Here is a 22,223-nt window from a genome sequence, read left to right on the forward strand (position 1 = left end):
TATTTTGTAGCGACCAGATACGATATTTAAATTGAAAAAAAGCAACTTAAACTGTATTTTTTAAATAAATTATTCATTACACAAGAAAACATTATTTCACCCCCACCCCCCTCCAATTTTTTTTATTCGTGTCACCATTTAATAAAATATCACGTTTATAAATTATTTAGTTAACTAGCTGTGTTCAAAAGTATCCAAGAATCTAAGACTAATATTTATTAGAACCATCAAGTCGCGCGGGAGTGTGACGAGGTAAGTTTGAGAAAACTGACGAAGCCTCAGCGACCACGCTACTTTTTACTTCAGATTTGCATACTCGAATTTTCAAATACTGAAAAAAAAGTACTTTTGCCGGTATGCCTGATGTATTTTGGTGTAATTGAGTTTCTTTAATCCTAGTCCACAGTTTACCAAAAAATATAGGTCAAAAAGTCGTTACAACAACAAAAACGAGACATGTGTATCTCGAAATGGTCAAAACAAGATTTTTTTAGGCTCAGTGTCCGAGAAATGGTCTTATCGTTAAGTTAGCTGCAAGCCAAATTTTTCCTATGTATAGTTGGAATAGGCGTGTTCTTAAAATCAAGCAGAGCTGCCAACACTGTAATATTAGCTACAGGTACTTCCTAATTTCACAAATTCACAGTAGATGGTAGCATGCAGTGTTGGGAGTTCTCAGTGGCTAAGATGGTAGAGCGCTTGCTTTCCGCCTGGAGAGCTCGGGTTCGAGACTCCATTCCGTCACTTCTTCCCGGGTAACTAGGTGGTGTTTTTAACATGAACTAATCACTAGCATATTATATAAATAGGCTACTGATATAAAGCATTTCACCGTGGCATGCAGATGTGCAGTTTATAGGAAGACGCAACGATGCCTCAGAAGAGGGAGGTGGTGGATATGACTCTCTCATGGTAAAATCATCCCTTAAATGATCAATAATACAAATAATGTGATATATGTGGCAAATCGAGGCCAAGTGTATATCACCGCACTTATAAACATGTAAAATGTACCCAGCCATTCTAACAACGACTGACAAGATGAGGTGTTGTGTTGTTAAGGTAGGACACCTACCGCGGAAAAATTTTGAAAACGAATTAAAATTTAAAACCAAGAATACTTCAATATCCCATTTATCCTAACCCTGAATTTCGTGTGCCTTAAATGTGAACACATTAATCTTAGTATCTAAATTAAAATTTTAAATTTATTAATTACTAGTAATAAATTTTATTATTTTTTCAGAATACTTTTTTTAGCAATTTAAAATGAACCGTGTAACACAGCTGTAACAGTATCAACATAATCTGATCGATTAGATTGGAAACTCTAATAATTTCCCAGAGTGCCCTAAATAACAAGCTGTAAACCTAAGACTTATGTGATTTAGCGATTTGGATAGTAAATAATCATACATTAATAATTAATTTTTTAAGTACTAGTAGAATAGGAAATGATTCAATAAAAACAATTCTTTTAGTCACTTAGATACCACTTTTAGGATTTTCGTACATATTTTCGTGGTAAATAATTTTTTACTGTGAGAAAACCTCAGGTATTAAATAACTGTAATTTAGAATATTTAGACTTTATCATTACATAAAAAAAAAAAAAAAGATTAAAAGTAGTTGAATACATGACAAATTTAGGATTTTTGATGTTTATAATTACTAATTATTTTATCTAAAAAAATTTGTTCAAAGAAGTAATTTAATTTATGTAGTAAGCTTAAAGAAAAATTACTAAAAATGATATGATAAAGTAGTTTAATAAAAAAAAGAAAAAGAAAAGAGCATCTTAGATAAAAATCCTGAAACTGTATTTTTTAAGACAATTTATTTTATTTGGTGAATCAAGAAACTGTTTCTAAATATTAAATGCATTCAAATATACTTGAAACATCTTTAAATGAGCAAATTTTAGTAGAAATTTAGTGGGACTGTTGTAGATCACCGTAGCTATGTTTTACAGACTTCGTTTCTATCTCGTACTTTCTAATGTGAGCAACATTTAATATTATTAAGTTTTTTAAATTAAACATTTAAAAATGGTATTTTCCTAAAAAGTTATGATACCCCCTTAAGAATAGTTTTTTACAAACCCTAAATGTTAGGTAAGTTTGATGGATTGAGTTCATATTTCGTAAGGAATTTCTGAACCTTTATATACACCGGCAATGAATAGTATTCTTCCTAATGAATCTGTAGCCTTAACAAGTTCTGAAATCAAGTTATAAAAGTGGTCAAGTTTTTTTTTGCGCAGTATATATTTTGTATGAGATTCGTAGTATAATATTGTTTAGTACTCGTACTTTAACAAAATCAAACTAAGTAATAATGCCTTTTGCCCTAACATTTTTATATACTTTCTACATAGCAAGGCATGAATGTATTTGATGTGAGGTTTGCATGAAACACCAGTCAAAAGTCAATATTACTTAGTTTGATTTTGTTAAAGTACGAGTACTAAACAGTATTATAATACGAATCTCATACCAAATGTACTGCGCAAAAAAAACTTGACCGCTTTTATAACTTGATTTCAGAACTTGTTAAGGCTACAGATTCATTAGGAAGAATACTATTCATTGTCAGTGTGTATAAAGGTTCAGAAATTCGTTACGAAATATGAACTCAATACATCAAACTTACTTATCATTTAAGGTTTGTAAAAAACTATTTTTAAGGGGTTTACTATACTAGTGTATTGAGTAACGAAATTCATTTTGGTAGTTGCGTGGTTCGAACAACTTCGGTTAAACTCATTAGATCTTGTTTTGCCTAGCACAGCTCTCTCAACTAACATAAATTGAGCGCGTGGTGGCTAGGTCGTGGATCGGCACACGGGAGACCGTGGTTCGATTCCTGGCCAGTACGACTTATTCGGGCAAGTACCTCTGTGATTTTTCACATGTGCTTTTTCACCACACAATGCTCCTGGAGGAGGGTTTAGGCGACCTCCTCGCAGCATAATTGCCTAATTCCCCCTACCTCCCTCCTGTTATGGGAGGCTTCCCATCCTTCTTCCCTTCCTTCTTCCAAGTGCTTAGTGCCCATAGTAGTGCCCTCATCAAAGGAGCCGGACGTAGAGCACTATAATGTAAAAAAAAAAAAAAAAACTAACATAAATCGTGGCCTAAGGTATGCTTTGTATATATAAATACAATATAATTAAAATTTGTTTCAATAATTTTTTGAAAAAAGTTATCAAATAGAATTGTAAATCCGTTTGTACATACAAAACTACTTAAATTTCGAATACTAAGTTTTAACTACAAATTACGTTTGGAAAATGTAGTTCCACGAAAGTTTTTTGATAAAATGTATTGATATTATAGTTAAAACGATTTTAATAAAAATGCGCTTTAATAACTAAAAATGTAGTCGATCTTTTGATGATTTTTAAAAAATATATCGAAAACCTGTTATTGTTGCACTCAAGTTTTTTCAAATATTGTAAAAACTTACAAGATGTAATCTGAATGAATAACTATTTTAATAAAATGAAACAGTTTTTATATCTTTGTTAAAAAACTATTTCCGTTGTATATATACGTATACTCACTGGGGTCATTGGCCGTAAGCCTTTAGTATATTAATTTAAGCCTAATTATTAGGCTCATGCAGATAGATGATGTTTAGGGCCGAGGAGGTATACGCACGATTTAGTCTTCTCAGCCCAAAATACGGCATTGCAGAGCTCAACGAAGATTTAAACGCGCAGAGCCTAGACTTTGTGCTGTGAAAGCACGATCGCTCTCCAAGGGGCTCTCCTCCACGAGCTTCTACAGTTCAATGCTGCGCTGTACTGTGCGCGCACAAACTATAGGCAGCGTGGCTCTCATGCTTGTGATTTACGATTTGAATGCACATTTGAACTCGTGTGACACAATCTTTGATCTTAGGTAGTTCAAATACTTGTGTAGTAGGAATTCAAAATGATTTGAACTATAAGCACACGTACTTGATCTCCTTATGCTCAAAATTATTTGCAGCAAGTACTTGACGGTTGTGCGGTTCATTATAATGACGGGCTCTGTTGTGTAACATTGTTAACCTTTTTCGGGTAATTTGTTATTTAAAATAATCAACTTTTTACAGAAACAAATATACTTTTGTATATATTTAATATCCTGTTTATTATTAAAAAAGGATGTGTGCATCATAATCAAAATCTGTGGTTCTAAAAGTAAAGAGTGTGTACGAAACAGAGAATGTAACTCGTGATTTTATAGACAGATCTTTTTTTTTTTAAATGAATCAGTTATCATATTTAATGCTTATTTTTTAATCTTTTATTTATATCCAGTTAATGATTTATATTCAAACACAGTTACGAATAAAAAATTTTTTTTTAATATTTAGTCATAATTCATTTTTCTGCATTTTCGTTTTCCGTAAATGAGTTTTCACTGTTGCCTTTTATAGGCAACAAATCTTTATCAATATAATCTGAGTAAAAGAAAAAACAAAAATTAATATGTTATTGTGCAATTTTACGGCCTATACATATAGACGTATACTGTTAAAAATGCTTTAAATGTGCATTTATTTTAGCTCTAGTTGATGTAAAAGTTGTGATCCAATTCTTCTTAACGCTCAATGACCTTACTAAACAGCTATTTTTATTGGGATGTACCGAGATTCCATTAGTTTTCATGTACGGAAAAGTACAAAGATAAAATAACCATGTATGAGTTGTAGACCATAAAATAAAATATAAAATCTTATTGTCAATGGGTGGCTTCTGCCAATAACAAGGCCAGTAGGTGATCGTGTTAATTTTCGCAAAAGAAGTGCATTATTAGGGCTAGGAGTAGGACAAGGTGGTGTCCGCGAACGTACTGACACTGTATGTCCAGGAAAAGGACAGGATAGTGTCCATATAGCGACAGCGTGACCAGGAGCAGGAGAAATTGGTGTCCACGCACGCACTGTCGTGGCGGAATCAGGACGGGGAGAGGATGGTGTTTTCATAGACACAGCGTGGCCAGAACCACTTTGCTCTTACACAGTGTGTCCTGGAAATGTGAATTTCTTAATACTAGTTACAGATGCATACAGAGTTAGTTGGTAGGTAATACTAGTTACATCTTACAAGAGATAAATTATGTTATACAAGTTGATTCGAGACAATACTGCATCGATCATTTATATACAACCACAGCGCATCCAGGACCTACAGATTGTGGTGTTACTAAAATAAAAATATTGCACTTATGATTTAGTGTTGAGACAAAAAAAGACGGCATCTGCGCAGTTGTATAGGAAAGTACGGTATTTTTCCTACGGAGCAGGGCAAATATGAGTCGCTCAGTGGTTGCACTGTTACTTTAGGCTATGACGATTTACGTATGTACACGATGATACGTACAAGGGTTTTTAACTACAGCTATTCTTGTGCTACCGTCTGGAGACCACATACAGAAGGTTATTCATGTTGGTGACTGCTGTTATCAGATGTATAGTTTTTAAGCACGTGTCATTAATAAACAATCCTGTATGTCGAACGTGATATATATTTACTTTACTGCGGCGCCTGTGAAACTAACCTTGATCAGAAATGTTTCATAATTATTGTCTTAAAATCCGTCCATTTATTGGAACTTGTGTTTATGATAAACTATGTTCAGGAGATTCTAATCTACAACATATCAAAATTTGAGCCAAGTTGACGGGGATCTTGAAGCTTATGGGTTTGTACTGGGTCCATTGGTAAGACGAAAAGTGCTGAGGATTGGGTTTGAGGTAAAAGTGGAGCTGTACTTCTGGACAGATGAGGATCTAAGAAAACCAGACCTACTTTCGAATCTGTAAAACTGGTCCTTGTTCTTCATGCCTAAGTTGTGTAAGAGCAGTCATATCTAGATGATGTAAACCATAGAAAACCGTAGGGGCTCTCTCCGTGATAGAAGAGATAGGATACCGGTCAGCTTCTCAGGTGGTATCCTCGGACCAAGCTGCTGGAAGCTGGGATTCAAGTCACTGCTACAAACATTGGAAGCAATATCAAACTTGGAGTTTTTCGAGGGATGATTATATGCTGATAATCTCATCACTAAAATGGAGGGAAACTCTCGGGTTAAAATTAAAAGAACGGGCCAAGTCGTTGGTCGTTGTGAACGAGGTCATTAGGTGGAGCAAAAGTGTAAAACTCCAAATCTTGGAGAAGAAGACTGAGGGCATCTTCCTCCAAATCAACGAGTTTGAAAGGATTGGCAAAAGGGGAAAACCCAGGTCTGACAGACCTCAAAAATCTAATATGAAAAAGGTGACCCCGTTATCATGGACCCTAATTATTATGACACCACTTTTCTATAAGATAGGAAATCTAGCCAAAAGCACGAGGGGGCTCAAATTTTCTACCTGCATGCATATTCACCAGGAGATATTTGCCTCAATTGTTGCCTATGCGGCTGCAGCTTGGGCGTACAAATGCATAGTGCACGACATTTAAAAGCTAACCAGAGCTCAGCACACGACTCTAGTATTGGCTATCAATGCATATAAAACAGCCTCGACGGATGCGCTATGCATACTAACGGGATCTCTCCCAGTTGATATTCTCCTTCAAAGCGGAATCGTTCCGTACAAAATAAGGAAAGGAAACACGGTCTCCTTTGGAAACCTTGGGATGCCATAGCTGAGCATGACCTGGTGGACAGTGAAAGCTGTGACTGTGGGGAGCTGGACACCTCGAAGGACAGTCTCTCTAGATATCCAAAAACTACTGAAAGTCAAATCAATTTATGGAAAAGATGGAACTTGGAGAATGGCCAAAGAACAACGAGTATTGTGTGTCAACGCCAGAAGTTTTCAAGGCCTTCTTGGAGCACAGTAAAATAATTGTAAGAGATGTAGTCCTCGAGCAGGAAATCTGAGTAAATGAAAGTGGTAGCAAATACAAAATATCTTGAAAGCTGAATCGCTGCACTTAGAGGAAACAGGGTGGTTAAATTCGACGCCAAAATCATTGCGAGACTTTTAGGTGCCACATACACTGAGAAGTCAACATGTGTAGCCACGGGATTAGTGGATGGCGTGATTGCTAAAAACGCTTTGAGTGATTCTTTGACTTTCGTATCTTTCCAATGAAAGAAGCGTTGCTTTTTTAAGGCACTCAGAGTAGGTGACTCCACTAATGACGAGAAAACGGCTCCGGCCTTGTTGCGATTGAAACTGAGCCTGGCTTAGTTAAAAGACTTGGCAAGCGAAATGTCAAGTAATGTCAGGTGTCGCCTTAAGCACACCATGGTCAGATTGAGCTGCTCAGCTCGGTAGTTAACCCGAGAATCACAGCTGAGTAGCATTGTGCAGATAGGCTGAGTGCCAAGTTGAAAGTACAATAAGTCAAAGAAATATAAAAGTGGCTTGGAGGGCTCGGCCGTTAGAAAGTGGTGACCCTATCCGTATAATAACCAATTATGCGGTTCCAGATGGGAACCAACAGATGCGCCTCCTCACGGTCCCCATGAACATTAACATTATTAAAGCTGTCCCCAAACAGTTGGATCTGAAATGGACGATCAAGAGCCGATGGTACTGACTGAAGCGTATGTCCCAGACTCAAGGTGTACCGCTTACGTGGGTCTGATAAAATGCACCTTCGGGCTTTGCATGGCAGGGGCAACTTTTACAACCAGCGGGCATATAAATTTATCCAAGTCTGCCCGAAAGCACGTCTAGCTTGGTTGCTTAAAGATACATTTTTCTTAGATTCCCCATGTACCTTTCAAGAGGACGTAACAACCCTTTATAGTGGTAAACTTTAGCCTTTGGAGGAGAAAATAACTGTGTGCTTTTCATTGATCAACAGAAGCATGTTACTAAGAAAATGTTACCATGACTTATAATATATAAAATAATTAAATCTTGCACCAGATAGATACAATACTAAAAGATATTGTGCAGAAAGCAAAAATTATGTGCTGCTGCTATCACTATCTATACATATAATGTATGGTGTTGACGTAGACATAGAATGGTAACATCAATCTTGCCAATTTTAGTTTCAAGCTGGTACGTAAACTCTCAACGTATGAATGCTTAATGCAATAATAAGTGCAATACAACGGCCATGTGTCTCACTTATAAGTTGATAATATTCGTTTATGATAAAATTAACATTCTATACCAATGAACATCCGCACTAGTTTATCTTAGTAATAGAAATAAAAACATGATATTTTAATGATTTAGTACATTTTAAAGATTAATTATGCAATATTTTAAAATATTATTTAAGGACCAAAGATATTACAAAAATTCATATTTATATTGAGAATTGTCATATACAAAAGACTGTAACAAAATAAGAAACAGAAAGAGTTGGCATTTGTAATACTTCAACGACGATAATTTACAAGATTTTTATTTTTTTTTTTTTGTGAAATTATACCATAGTACAGCAATAGATAATCATAATCTGTAATGTATTAAATTAAAAATAAAGTAAGATTCTTATATTACATGCCATAAAAGACATTTTTCAGGTTTATCAGTAAATGGAACATATGAAACATTATATACTGATAGTAAAAAACTTTTTTTTTAAAGTATAACTGTAAAAACCTCAGATCAATAAAAACTTTTTGTATTTGTTTAGCAAAAAAATATTTCAAAATAATTTAACTCACATGCATCTATAATGCGACATCTTACTAATATATAAAGTAAAGTCGCTAAAACCAATGTAATCGGTAACCGTGAAAACTACTGAACTGATTTTGCTAAAACTTTGCATACCAATTCTTGACCTTTCCTAGGAGTTTTTATCTTGAAAAATTTAGTATTAATAGCAATAAATAAGCTCATAGTTTTGCAAAAATACGCCAGCTTTTCACTTTAGTTCAGTAGGATACACTAGGTGGCGTCAACATAAAATTGGGGATACCTGCAACAGAATGAAATAAGTGTGGTTATAATAGACTGGAGCGTCTCAGAAATTTCTGGAGTCATCTACCGGCATTTCATCGAGCTGCATCGAGAATACAGATGATAGTCATGCAGCTAGGCATCCCGGTTACCGACGACACTCTTCTCTAATGGGCAAGTGACCTAGGTCTACTTTCACCCTGAACCTCCAGGATTGACGAGTTCCACCAATAAAAAATTTATTCTAACTGATAACGTCTCTGGCATTATACCAGGAGACATATCTAGCCAGAACACAATCTGCACCAACTCTTCAGAGTTGTGTGATGGTCCCACCATCCCGCTTGGTGCAGTCAGAGAATTTTTGGCTACAAATGTAAGCCAGGGAAAACAGCTCTGAGGGGCATGGGCAGCCACAACGGCTACCTTTTTAGTCGTTGCGTCCCCAACGCGCTTATTCACATGTTCCCATCCAACGATGAGCGGTTGGTTATCCGGAGAACGACCCGAAAACGAGATTCTCTTTGGTTAGCAGCGTACCTCCCTCCATCACAGTCTTCGTACATAGAGACCTCGAAGGTAGGAGTCAAGCTACCTGTAGCCAGCTCTTCATCATCAGCAATAATAATAAGGAGTAGCTCGAAGTTTCACCACTGGTCCTTTTCATATCTACTATAAGTATTTACGTTACCTACTTAACCATCAATCTCATCAGTTCATTTTAGGGCCACCTAAGTTTAAACTACCTTGCCAACAAATACCTTTTTACGACTAAAAATGTATGTCAACTAAAAGACTATGTTAACTAAAGACGGCCACTATTAAACAAAGTCAGTCATTAACTGGCAGACGTCACGAGCAGAGTTGTTCTTCGCAAGGCTGGGAACCCTAGTGACTGACGACCCTATATTACCCTCTTGACTCTAAGCATTCAACCAGGAATCACCTATCCTCTCCAAGGTCTGCGAGGGGCAAATCTAACAGCTATGAAGGGAAAAAAAACTTGAGCCAACGGGCAAGCATCACGAACCAATCTTTCTATCTTAGATCACCAAAACAACTGAGTCTGTAAAAAAAGGTGCTTTAGGCACCAACATCTTTGCCATTATACCAGAAGACGTGGGGAAAGATCTCTACAACTAGCTTCAAAGCTTCGGACTTTGCAATTTTTTTCCCGATCAGTCTGAGGCTTCAATAGCAGGCCAGAGAAGATCACCCTGAGGTATCCAGGCAGTCACAATTGCTCTTAACTTTAGTCAAGAAAGAATTTACTTAAGAAGCTTACTGTTTTTTTAAGGGCCATCAGACATCTAACTACCTTGCCAATAAATATATATGAACTTAACAAAGTTGACAGAAAACAGCCTTTAGGGGCCACAACAATTTTAAGCATGCCAAAAGTCGCAAGAGTGTGAATTGGAAGAAAAACTTCAAATTTATCTAACGAATACAACTTTAGGCGTCAAGAAACTGACGCAGAAAATTTGTTAAGATTGGAATGGCAGCGTCAAAATCGACAAATAAAGAATCCATTACGTGAGAGATTAGCTTTTCATTGTAAACTTACAGTAATCTCTTTAATCTTTTAGATATTTAAATAACTAGAAAATGTATTTGTATTCTGGTGGCGATAAAAAATATAGAGATTAGGCTCCAGGACTTTGTTGCTCTGGTAATGAAGTTGTGAGATAAGAGAAAAAAAATTTCTTTATTATATATTTTTCGGGGGTTTTAAGTCTTAGTAGCTTTAAAAAATAGCTCTTTTCGTAAATCATACGGGAGAAACTGCAAATCAACGGCCCCTTATGGCCAACGATTACATTTTGGCATAAGGAACGTACGGTACTTTTCAGCATAATTATATGATTTTTTTATCAAAAGAATTTCTAAAGCATTGTAAAATTACTTAGCTTTGGATACATACATTTTGTAAAACATTGTGAATTTATTATTTTACTCGTCGAATCGATCAGATTAAGTTGACAAATAAAAAGCTTGTTTAGAAAACTTAGAGCCATATTTATAAGAATTAGAATTGTGGGTGTTTGCGGGGTGAAATATTTTGTTACGAAAGCGAAGATTTATGTAATGAAAAAAAAAAATACAAACCTATAGTCATGGTGTATGTATTTGTTTTTTTTTTTTTTTTTTTTTCACTAAGAGATGAAAATGAAATCATAAGGTTTTTGTTAAAAGCTTATTACCAACATACAAAACAAAGTTGCTGTTGTGCTGTACTAAACTGCAGACTTGTTGTTTTATATTATCTTTCATTAAAACTAATATGAGTATCGTTTTCAAGGGAATGGTATTTATAGTCGTCTTACTTTCTTTTCTGAGAAATTTTTACGCTTTCTGATTTTTTAGCTTTAGCTCATCTTTTTATAAACAGTACTTGATGATACTTATCATTTCTTAGTCTATGTTGCTTGTGTCAGTAAAAAAATTTATCAGGTGTTGTTGGTCACATGTAAAATAAGCACTTCAATTTTTGTATTATTGCCCCATTTAAACCGTACAAGACAAACAATAAATGAAATAACATAAAAGGAATGAGGAAACAAGACTGTTTTTTTCATTTCGCCCAATCATCCAGGTTAAGATAAGATTCATAGACCTAAAATTTCTCTAGACTGAGATTAAACTGGAAAATTTTATCTTTTTTTGCAGTAACTCTGCATTTTCTATAGCTTGTTGAATCTATTTATTAGCAGAGCCGTCTTTTAAAATGATGGGGCCCTGGGCCATAGTGGTTAGGGGGCCCCTGTAAGGGCAGTAATTTACTCCTGTCAAAGATAATAGATGAAATTTTCCCGAAATTCAACAATTATTTATTTGATTTCGTCGAAGTTCAAATAATGTGATAAAAAATGATTACACCAAACATTTTTATTCAAATTACAATTGAATCATTTCAAAATTTCAGTTTGATAAGGAAATGTGTTACTTTTTCAGTAATTTAACATTAAAAAATTAATTTTTTGCCTTTAAAAAAACTAATTCACTGTACATTATATGAAAAGATATTCAGCAACTGGGGCGCTTTATTCAGTTAAATAATACATCTAATATTCGAATGAATGTTAGATGAAATATCGAATCCGCAGTACTAACTTTATATCACCGATAACCATCCAGCACACGTTACACTGCAGATGGTAAAGTAGAGTTGGTACTGCAGAATCGAGATTCCTTGAAAATTTCATTCGACCATTCGATATATGAATAAAGCCCCTGGAACGACTACGAATCCATGAGTTAAGTGCCACTGTAGCAAACTAAAGTGAGATTATAACCTTATATTCTTTGCTGTGATTGTTGTCAAAACATTTCGTATCGTGAGGACGTGAAACATAGCCTCGGTAGAACGTTAGAAGTTAGAACAGAAAGATCAGCTTTGCAAAAGTAAGCATTAACCTGTAAGATAAACTCCATACGCAGTCTTGAGAAAACTCATCGCAATTACTTGTACACTATGAAGCGTTCTTATTTGAGTGGTGCTGCAAAAAAGCGAAAAGCCAAAGAAGAATGTGAAAAAATATCTAAACTTGCAAAAATAACTACATTCTTAGATGCTAATCATACAAACAATTCAAGCGCTTCTGCCGATCACTTAGTAAATACGTGTAACGCTATTTGCAAGGATCAGGCTGCGAAATTACAAGCTGTAAGTGAGCTATGCGATGTCTCTGTCATTGGTAAGTCTACAGGAATAAACATTTTTGTGAATCATACTTTAATTAATCAAACAATTTTTTGATTAATACAGAAAATAATTCGACTATTGGGAATATGGAAAGTATAAATGATAGTTCAGATTTACAAGTACAAGATGAACAATTGCAGAGTCCCGAAAAGGATGACAGTAGTATACCGGGTAAATATGAATATTTAGTTTGCATTGTGACGTACGATAAAAGAAAACCAGTATGTTACACCACGGGGGGAAAAAGTACGAGAAATTGTTACCTCGGGGTGAGGGTGGTAAACACCCCGGAAATAATGTATTTTTGCCCCGAGTGTAGCGTATACGATTTTCTATCATACGGGGGCAAAAGTACGTGCACTGTTAGATAAGCCATAATAATGTAAATTGTGATATTCATATATGTATACAAAAAAACCACCTTGATTTCACGTACATACTTTGTGCATATATACGTTTAGCATCGTATTTAAGGTTATGGTTTTTGTTTACAAGCAAATTTTTTGATCCCGTCAGCTGGCTAGCCTGATTTGGCTACCGCTCCTCTTGCTACCGGCGCACTTTTGTATATCTATCTATTTATGCGAAGTAGAATGTAGAGTAAATTGTGTGCATACCAGCAGAGATAAAAAGTCTTGCTGAAGGGGATCTCAGGGACAAAAGTTCGTACTTTTGTCCAGGATATGATAAAAAATAATTCTAATGCATTATATTAAATGATTTGAGTGTAAGTTTAGAAGATCATTCAGATTATTAAATTATTTTCAAATGAGTTTTTTGAAAATCAATAACTTGATTAAAAAGTATTAGCTAATTAAACAATAAAGAATCCATATAAATAAAATGACTGACCAAAAAGCTTGTACGCCGGTGTTTGAGTCTTGGATGTTTGAGATTTCAGATAAAGTTTTTAGTCAACACAGATAATATTTCACGTTAAATTTGTACCAGATAAATATAATAACACAAAAAAATACTTGTCTATTACAAATAAACATTGAAAAAATAATAAAATCGAAACGTTTTGAAAAGTATATTAAATTCTTTAGGATATAAGTTTTGTGAGGTAAAAATTTTTATGAATATAACAGTTTTTTTGACATTTACGTCATCAAAATATGCACTTTGACTGATACAAAAGAAAAATTAAAAAAAACTCACAATAAATATTTATCTATGTAAATAAAAAAATTAGTAAATTACATCTATATTTGTATAAAAAGCAACTTTTTTTTTGCATTTAACAGTTTCAACACTCATAGAAGAGGCTAACCTGAAAACTCCGGAGATTTTTTATTCATCAGACCCAGCATTATGGGGAAAAATAGATAATGATCTACAATTGTATTGATCACGAAAAGGGCCAAGCTTATGCAACAATAAAAATGGTGATTTTACCAAATCTGCTCAGACTTATCAAGATGGACAGAAACAAAAAGTCAGAACTTTTAATAGATCATTATTTCAAATGAAATTACACAATGGCGAAGTAGTAGAACGTGAATGGCTTTTATATTCACCATCGACTGGGTTCGTATTCTGTTTTGTATGTCGTCTTTTTTCTTCAGAACAAGATAAATTTACAAGTCAAGGTTTTTGTGACTGGAAGCATCCAAACCGTATTGCAGAACATGAGCAAAGTCAAAATCATAGAAAAAGTTTAACAATCTACTGTCAAAGAAAAAATGGATTAAACTTAATTGATACGCAGTTAACAGTACAATACGAAGACCAGAAAAAATATTGGATAAAAGTTTCAAAAAGAATTACTGACGTTATCAAGTTTCTTGCCTGTAGAGGTCTTGATTTTAGTGGTGATAACCAAATATTCGGATCAAAGTATAATGGAAATTATTTAGGAATCTTGGAACTGTTAAGCGAATATGATACTTTTTTAAAAGAGCATATTAGTTGTCACGGAAACAAAGGTCGCGGTGTAACATCATACCTATCAGCAAACATATGCGAAGAATTCATAGAATTAATGGGAAAGAATGTTTTGAAATCTATAATCGAAGAACTCAAAAAATCAAAATATTACTCGACATCTGTTGATTCAACTCCAGATATCACCCATACCGATCAACTAACTTTTACAGTCCGTTATGTAATAGACACAGGTCCTGTTGAACGTTTTTTAAGATTCATTCTAATTGAAGGACACGGGGCAGAGTATTTAAATACTGTATTAGTCGATTTTTTAGAAAAAAATGATTTGAACATTAAGGATTGTAGAGGATAGTCTTACGACAACGCGTCGAACATGTCCGGTCGATATTCAGGATTACAAGCTAGGATGAAGCAATTGAATAAATACGCCGAGTATATTCCTTGTGCTGCACACTCGCTAAATTTAGTCGGTGTAAAAGCAGCTGAATGCGTGCAACCTGTAGTTGCGTATTTCATGTTTGTACAGAAACTTTATACGTTTTTTTATTTGTCAACCCACAGATGGCGAATTTTATTAGTTGAATTAGGAGCAGAAGATCTAGTTTTAAAAGCATTATCTGCAACAAGATGGTCAGCCCGGGCTGATGCTATTACTGCACTTCGTAAAGGTTATACGAATATTATGAAAGCTCTTAATAAAATATCAAACGATACTACTATGTCTAGTGAAGCAAGACACGAGGCTCAATCTTTACTTAAGAAGATGTTAAATTTACAAACTTTATTTTTGATGGTAGTATGGTTTGACATTCTGACTCGTATCAACGACACAAATAAAATTTTGCAAAAACAAAATTTAGATTTACACGTCGCTTTCAATTTATTAAAGTCATTAGAATCATACATATCCAGTTTAAGAGAAAATTTCTCAATTTGCTTAGAAAAAACAAAAAATATAATTGATGATTTTGAAATACCTTAGCAAAGGATAAAAAAAAGGAGTATAAAACTTATGCAACAAGAAGGACTCAGTAAAGGGATCAATTTTAGTTATGAAGAAAAATTAAAAATTGAAATTTTTTTACCTTTGATTGATACTTTAATAATTCAGTTAAAAACAAGATAAGAGGCTTATAAGAAATTAAACGACAAATTCACTTTTTTTACAGTTTTACAAAACATGAATTATAATGAAATAGAAGAATCGTGTACAAATTTAGCTAATTCATACGAAGATGACATATGTAAAGAAGTTTTAATTTCCGAATGCATGCATTTTAAAAGCTATCTTTGTGAAGTTAAGAAATCTGAAGAAACTATTTCCATACCTGACTTATATTTATTAATAAGAAAGGATCTACTAATGTCAACTTTTCCGAATATTGAAATATGCTTGAGAATTTACTTAACTCTAATGATCTCTGTCTGTACTGATGAGCGATCCTTTTCAAAACTAAAATTGTTAAAAAATTTTCTCCGAAATTCTATGACACAATCAAGACTTAACTATTTATCAATTTTAAGTTTGGAATCAGAATTTTTACAAGCCTTAAGTTTTGAAGAATTGATATCAGATTTTGCTGCTAAAAAATCGAGACAAAAGTTGTAACAATAATTTTTTATTTTTCTCGCTGTAATAAAATAAAGTTTGACAGTATGAATTTACGGTAATTGAGGTTGTTCTTAAATAATAATTTCTATTCGAATACAAAATAAATAACAAAAAAAATATGCTGAGACTTGGGGCCCCTACTTCCAGTCCAGTAAGCTGGGGCCCTGGGCCCGGGCCCCGTAGGCCCATGCCTAAAGACGGCTCTGTTTATTAGGTTAAACTTATTATCATGACAAAACCCTCGTACTAATAAATATTTAAAAGCGGAATTGGGGTACACAATTTTTGAGATTTTAGCCTAAAGTAAAAAGTACAAACACCAAGATTTTAATTATTCGATAACTACACCCGTAGGCATAGGGATCTCAAGTTGCTGAATGGGTGAAATACTGCTGTTGTTAAAATACACAACTCAAATGATATATTATTTGTCTTACTTTTTGTCAAACAACGTACTATGTAACTTAAAAAATTTAATCGCTGAATTCATCCAAACTCTTGACTTGACTACACGGTGACTGATGTGCGTCTCGCCTTTATGCTGATTTTGGTTATTCACAATGTATCCTGTCCACTGCACCCTCTTTTTCTATACATGCATGCATACAAATACAGACAAACTTTAAGATGGAATCTAAAGCACTCGTTATGCGTCACGAATGCGATTGACAAAAAGACATTTCTCATATAGCGCACAGTCATTATCGTCATGAGATATACGAACACGTACAACTTTTTTTAGCACATGGTATGTGTGAACGTATTTTCAGAGGGGTTGAAGTTGAATATAGCTCGGCCAATGTCTGCAGCAACACATTGTTCAATTAAAGATTTGTCACGTAGTGTAGCCATTTGTGTCCTTATAGGGGTGGGTGTTTCTGTTTACTCCTCCTCTTAGTAATCGAAGGGGTTCCTTTTGCAGCTACTGCTTGTAACAGACTCATACAGATAGGGTGTATATGGGTTTCTAGTTTTGGGGCTTGCAGGATGTACTTATTGTTTCGTTCGCAGTTGACAATTGTTGTTAGAAAATAAAGTTTTTATGGTCCAGAATAGCTTAAGTATGTTAGTGAGTGATAGAGCAAATGAAACAGTCGACATTTAGTAAATTTACTTAACGTTTGAAAGAAATTCAGTCCTAACATATGTTACTTTTATCCTTACAACTACAACTGATCACTTCAACTTTACTATCAACTAGTTTTGTGTACCAAATTTTAAATATGCCACAAGACTATTCATTATGATGCCATTACTGTATTTCTTGTATTTTAGCCAATAGATCACGCAAATTTATATTACAAAACAGCAAAAAACAACTATTTCACAAACAGAGAAGTATGTCTTCAGTGTAACTTTGATTGTATTTAAACATATCAAGCATATGAAATATATTTCCGTATCACATCCACAAACGAGAATTCGTATGTATGTTTGCGTGTGAGTAAAGTTACAGAATTTTACAAGGGGTGCGTCCAGAACACGTGACGCCTTGATTCATGTATACGTAGGCTACTGCTGCTGCTTGCTACTATTCCGTGCTCCATAGAATCAATTTGTAATCTTGACTCTTCAATTGAGAAGTAAGGTGGGGGAGATCTAGAGAGAGAGAGAGAGAGAGAGAGAGAGAGAGATGAGCTACTACTATAAAAAAGATAAGACACTAAATAGTTTATGCCATACAAAATATATCGACACTATTTAGCATATTTTACGTATTTAACAGTTATTTAAAACTTTTTTTGCTAAAACAATAAAAAACTAGTTTATTATAAAAAAAAATTTCTACGAATGTTTGCATAAAATAAACCAACAAATGTATCTTATAAATGTTACAACTATTACATCTCGTTTATTTTCCTAATTAACAAAAATGTTCAAACCTTTTTTTATTTTTATCCACACATAAGACGCAATAAAGATTGAGACATAAACATAGTCACCTAATTTCAAACTAGTTTTTCAAGTAATCTGCCTTTAAGTAAATATATGTTCGTTAAGACCAACGGTTATTACAGATTTAAATAATCAAAATATTGCATTTCATCTTTTTATGTAGTATAAAAGAAAGGAAAACTGTACCCTACAGCGATAAATAGTTTTATAAATAAAAAGCAGTTAGTGATACATCTACAATTAAAATTGCAGTCATCAGCAGTTTTTCCAATCTGTAACGTATAAGACTAATAAAATAAATTAAATTGACAGGGTACAATAAGTTAGCATTCAGGAGCTTTCTCTACGTGATTTTTTGAATTAACGCTCGTGTCCCAGCTCTTGAACTTTAGCTCTAACGTTATAATAGTCACCAAGTCAGAAGTTAGAAGAGCATCAGTTTATGTACACATATAGGTACATTTAGCTGTATACGTGTACGTATGTAGACAGCATTGCAACTGGTAATTGGTGCTTGAGAGGACCATCTAGTCCGTCGCTTTGGATGGTCCATTGACTTCCAGAGATCATAATGATACTCTGAGTTGAAGGAACAAGACTCGTTAGATTCTCCTCTTGAGCACTATTATCTCATTAATTGTCGGGCTGTCGTGCTTCTGAGGAGTGGATGATCTCTTTAATATCACTTTCATACACTTGAGTTCTTTTTTAATAAGTTTGAAAAAAAATAAATTTCAATCGTATTAAAAGTTAGCTATCTTAACAGAAGCTATTTTAAAATTCTTGGTGATGGCCTAGTTGAATTATTTATTATTATTTAAATAGTCGATTTTTCATAAAAAATATGACGTGATGTTTAATTATGATCCGTCAAGTTTGACTAAACTGTTGGATACGATAAGACACTGTATGGAAAGAGTTTTTTACTTTTTTCAAAACGTATATTTAAAAATGAATAAACGTGAAATCACCATCAAGTTGATTTAAGTCTTTATGATGGTTGCGATGGTTGAGAAAACGGTGGAGTCAAACGAATTACTTTGTACCATTTATTTTAAGTATTTATAGTAATCCTATCATAGAAATGAGAATAATTCCAGTAAGCCTTTTAATCATTGTATAATTGCTGCAAGCTGAGATCACGTCACTTCAATTCCAATGGCAGTCGTGGATGTGAAAATAAATAGTTTATTGATGACTGCAAAGTTTATTTATTAATTGTTTTCAAAAAATGTACCTAAAATTACAATTTCATTGAACAATCATTGTTTTAAAAAAAAAGTAACATGTAAAATATTTGTAAAGGTAATGACACTAAAATACGTAGATAAAGTAAACACGTTACACCGTATTTTCTTGGCATGATAAAAATAGACATACTAAGAATTGAAAAAATTTAATGATCGCGCAGTCAATACTATTCTTAAATTAAAGAATCACTATTAGAATGTGCATTATTAAAAAATATTTTTAATAAGAGCACCAAGCACGCCTGATTTGTTTTGTCAAAGCAATATGAACAATCCATGAAAGTCCTAAAAGAATGGATGTATTCACAATGATGGACTTTTCTCTTGAAGATGTAGTTCAAGAAGCCATGAGCAGTAACTGTTGGAGAGGCAAAAGGGACATCGGCATTTGAAGCTGATACCTACACAAAGAGAAACCAAAGACGGCATCAGCAGTAGTAGCACAAGTAGTCGTAGGCGATGGGCAAAAAGGGGTGGAGGAAATGAGTAGTAGTAGCAGCAGTCGTCCTAGTGTTAATTCCATTTGAAGGTAGTCGAGCGTCCCTTGGTATCTAGTGTGCTTGCAAGGCACTCTTGAAACTACCCTCTTAGACCGCTGCATATTTCATGTTGGCTGGCGGCTGTAGCAGAGCCGGTTTCGTGTTACTGCTGACTTGTTCGCTCTATAATTCATCGTGGTACCTATATGATGACGACTCCCTCCTTGAAAAAGAGCAGGACTTTGATAGATTATCGATTGTGTAGAGAGGACGAATGTACGTAGGAGTTTGATCGACGAAATAGGTATATCCCACAGAATTAAGTGAACTTTGGTTTAAAGATTACAGGAGGAATTTCAGTATTAAGATTTGGAGTGTTGAGACCTGGACATTTAAGTTTTAAAAATTGATGTTAACATCTTATTGTATTAACAATAACTAGTCTACTCGATTATTTGATTACTATAATAAAGTCGAAGTATTTGGGAATCAGAAACAATAGAAAAGTAGTTTTTGTATCGTAGGCGCAAAGTACAACTAAGGCGTGTGAAGGGCGTCGTAAGTGTACCAAAGTTGTAATCGACGTTTTTCTTGCCAAGTAGTAATGCCCAAAGTGAAAAAACTTGTTTTTTTAACTTATGTATTTAGTTTCTTTTAGAATACTTAGACATTTACTGTGCCCTTGGTATGAAAAAAAGTTTTTGCTGTTGATGTGCATGGAGCCAATGTGATTACAAATATCGTTGGCTGTTTGGCCTAGTGATTGCTCTAGAGTAGATGTGCACTAGTGTTAAAAAACTAATACTTCTCCTGTATTATTTGACTTTTTTCTGTATTTAAAAAAAATATTTTTATGTTGTAAATATTATTACATGCTGTTAACAGTGCAGTTTCAAAAACTTTCTTAATAAAACCAGTTTCACGAAACAGCATATATTATATTATTGCACGATAAGAATTTGAATAGTTTTACTTGTTTTAAATAATGAAGATGATATTTAAAAGAAAATTACAATAAGTAAAAAGAAAAAGAAAGTAATACTCCCTTATAAAAGTCTGAATAAATTCAGAATATGATCATTTCTATATTTAAAATTCCAATAGTCTTACCACTCATTCCATTCTGCTATGGAAAACTGTATAGGACGGGTAAACTAATCTTTAAAAAAAATATTTAAAATAAACAAAGTAAGATTAAGTACATTGCAAATAATCGTTTAATTAAAGGCATAAAGTAACACTGTCCCTTGATCCTCCTACTTCATGACATTAACGTGTAAATCAGATGGGCCTGAGAAAGTGACATGTATTGCTTGAAAGGTAGATACACTTTTTCATCTTGAAAGTAAAAGGTGAAAAAAATTATGGACCAGATGGTTTTCTTCTGTTGGATGCATCGATGTTTATTTATGTTTTTTTTTTGTATGGGAGCATAGAGACGAGGACCCACGGTGTCGTCTTTTCTTTCTTTTTTTTTTCTTACACTTACCTATATGGTTTGTAGGCCCGTGCGTAGACGATTATGTAATGGAGATGTTGGCACTCAAGTATACTCTCATCTCTCTCCCTCTTTTCCTTTTCTTTTCTCTTCTTGATGGATATGATAAGGTGTTTACTGAGAATGATGCTAATCTACTTGTTTTTAGCATTTTATAATCGTATCAAGTGATAATGTAAACTTCATCGATGAAAAAGTGCAAAACACTGATAAAATTAATTTTTTCATAATTAATTACTTTAGCTGTGTTCATTAAATTTTAATCAAGTTAAAACAAGTGACAACAATAACACATTATTTTTGAGACTATTGTAACTCCTTTTTTGTTATTGAGTAGTTTTTTATTGTTATATATATACTCTGAAAACAATGTGTTATTTTACTTGCTTATTTTAACTTAACGAATACTTTATAGATGAAATTTAAGTGATTTATCATGAAAAAATTTTAGTTATATATATATAAACGTGTACAAAGAAAACTAGATAAAGGAGAGGTATGAGGTATAAATAATGAGCTTACATGTGGCCCGAAGCAAATTTTAATCCATACAAATGTGACAACTATCTTGAGAAGATAGACAGCACCACTGTGAATAAATCGCCCCTTTCCCTCTGGCTCTTCTTCATTGAACTCTATAGGAATCATCTTTGGATTTGTTATGCTCCTATGTATGCATGTGTATGAAAGTACAAGTCTTTGACAAACAAGACCGCCGCAAACATTGGGTCATGTACACCCTTGTTTTCTTAGGATTCTTCATTGAGCGCTCTTTTTGCCTTTTCTTCTTTACGATATCGATGTCGTCATCGGCATCTCAAAATCGGATTTTCACGAGACAATGCTCAGCGGCTGATCGCTGGAAAGCGATATACCTACCTTCTGGTGTGCCGCTTGTAATCTCTGCTTTTGCTTCGGCAATCCCTTCCTTCCCCTCTCTCTTTTCTTTTGCTTCTTTTTACACGCTACATATACTTTTGTGTTTGAACATTGTTGTCAAGAGGCTATGTGGGTTTTA

The sequence above is a fragment of the Copidosoma floridanum genome, unplaced genomic scaffold (assembly GCF_036245765.1).
Source record: "Copidosoma floridanum isolate Cflo_tuat_1 unplaced genomic scaffold, Cflo_Japanese_pri ptg000032l, whole genome shotgun sequence".
Lineage (NCBI taxonomy): Eukaryota > Metazoa > Arthropoda > Insecta > Hymenoptera > Encyrtidae > Copidosoma > Copidosoma floridanum.